This window comes from Dipteris shenzhenensis, chromosome 14, assembly GCF_047967505.1.
Source record: "Dipteris shenzhenensis isolate YYH24624 ecotype China chromosome 14, Dip_SZ_1.0, whole genome shotgun sequence".
In the NCBI taxonomy this organism is placed as follows: domain Eukaryota; kingdom Viridiplantae; phylum Streptophyta; class Polypodiopsida; order Gleicheniales; family Dipteridaceae; genus Dipteris; species Dipteris shenzhenensis.
This window is the reverse complement of record NC_141609.1, coordinates 39819782-39822145: the sequence shown is the minus strand read 5'-3', so window position 1 is coordinate 39822145 and position 2364 is coordinate 39819782. Positions and strand designations below refer to the sequence as shown.

Genomic DNA, 2364 nt, shown 5'->3' with positions numbered 1-2364 from the left:
ATCGTTGAAATTGTTTGAGATTTGTAGGTTCGGGATACTGAAGTATTGCTTGGACCTTTGAAGGATCCATTTGAATGCCTGCGGCTGAGATGTTGAAAACAAGAAACTTTATTGACGTACATGCCCACTTGCACTTTTTTATTTGGAATTTGTTGCAGGCGTCTCAAAACCTCGTCGAGGACTTGAAGATGTTCCCACGTTGGAGTGTGGATTAGGATATCATCAAGATATACCACAAGAACTTTCTTTTGAATCAGATCATGAAAAATGGAGTTAGACGGACTGTGCGCCTTTGAATACATCGCCAGCAATGCATGATTCAATTCGTTGGGCAATTTGAACAGCATCATAGAAGGTCTTGGCACCTTGATCCCGAGTTCTGCGAGAGACGTCATGCCTCAGCCTAGGCCACAAAAAGAAAAGTTTCATGTCCTCGGACATGTTTGGGTCTGCTCAAAGTAGCAGCTGATTCAATTTGACAACAAACTGTGCAATTGGCTCATGATCCTTCTGTGAAAGTTCTTGCAACTATCGTAATGCTGTCTGTGTGACATTTGCATGGGCGAAATTCTGCATAAGTTGATTCTTCAGACTAGGCCAATGATGCTTTTATTGATTCGTGCTGCTGAATGAACCAAGTTGGCGCGATCCCTTCAAGCACCGTGCGCAACTCCAACGCCTTTCTTGCGTCAGACCAGGAGTGATAGTCTGCTATGTTTTCGAAATGATCAATCCACAAAAGAACATCTTCCGTTGGCAGACCATGGAAAGACTTGGGATGCACTTTGTTATCTTTGGACGGGGGAGTAGAGGAGGACGCTGTTGGAAATAAGACTCTAAGTCTCACTCACACTCACACACACCGTGATCACAACCGTTGCATCTCATGGCAACCGTCACACACACTTCTATATTGATGTAACCACCTTCATTGAATTCAGTTCCGATTCGCCTACAAGCGCTCCTCTGATCTTCCACATGGTATCAGAGCTAGTGATGGGCCCAACCCAGCTACGCCTTCCGCGATTTCTATCCTGCCTTCCTTTCTTTGATCTTTTCACAACCCTGCGAGAAAACAATGTCCTCGCTGAAGGAAGAAACTTTGCCCTTCCAACCCCTAAACATGCATCAAAAGAATGCGAGGGAGATCAAGACGATGGAAAAAAAACCATCGCAAATGACACAAAAGAAGATGAAGAGGCCCCAGATGGCATGCCTGACGCAGACAACATGGACCTGCATCAAACCTGCGAGATAAAACTCGTTAAAAGCGGTCAACTCCCACCGCAAAGAGGAGACGCAGACAACAATCTGCATAATCTAAAGACCAAAGAATCCCTGCATGGCAAAGCAAACCCAGGAGGCAATTGGACAGAGAACGATGACCTGTCAGCAATGATTACAGAACATGCAAAAAGATTGATCAAATCAGACTCAAAAGACCTGACCAAGGCATTCAACATCAACGGAGGACACACGACCCCTCCCGACTCAGACGAGAGAAAGGGTGCAGAACCAAACGACCTGCCATATGCCTTTCTCCCATCACAACTACAAAGGCCCGAAGACAACGATCTGGCTAACAACCATGCCAACAATGCTGATCTCGCTCACGAATGCAACGTGTTGAGACATCTACACGTTGCTGAATCTGATCAAGAAGATGATTCCGAAGAGGAAATATTTGATGACTACAGCTGTGATGATCAAGATCGTGAGGACCCAAGTGACCAAGACGAAGATGACGGTTGTGATGATGACGAGCCTGCCAACAAAGACAACAATTCGGCTGACCCTGAAGACCCAGATGGATCAGAACTCCTAGACTATGAAGATGAAGTTTACGATGATAATGAACCTGAACCCGATGCTGATGACGACTCTGGCGGCAATGATGAGGACGATTATCTAACTGACTTTGCTGAAGAAAAAGAAGCCTTTGACTTCAAACCTCAAACGAACCAGTATTATGACATACTACTTTTTCCAAGGCAACCTGAATCTTCTCATCCACGAGTGAAGATGAAGGCAGAACTATTCCTTTTACGACTTCAGAAAAATCTCTTAGATCCTGGCGACAACACACTTATCTTTTTCATTCTATTGAGGGGGAGAGAAAAATATAAAAATCAATGTAATGAAAAAGTATCCTGGCTATTCAAGGATTTGCTTGATCCAGGCTGAATTGTACCTCACACACTCACAACATTATCTGGCGACTCACCCCCAGATGTCAAACTGGTGAATGTAAGTACACAGCCATACTCTATTACTCATGAGACTTTTCGTCTTATGGGGGAGTGTTGGAAATAAGACTCTAAGTCTCACTCACACTCACACACACCCTGATCACAACCGTTGCAT

The 2364-nt window shown here is 44.5% G+C and overlaps 1 pseudogene; it reads right to left on the bottom strand.

Annotated features, from left to right (window-relative positions):
• Positions 1–273: 273 nt before the first annotated feature.
• Positions 274–888, bottom strand: LOC147894613 (uncharacterized; annotated as a pseudogene).
• Between the last annotated feature and the right edge of the window lie 1476 nt (positions 889–2364).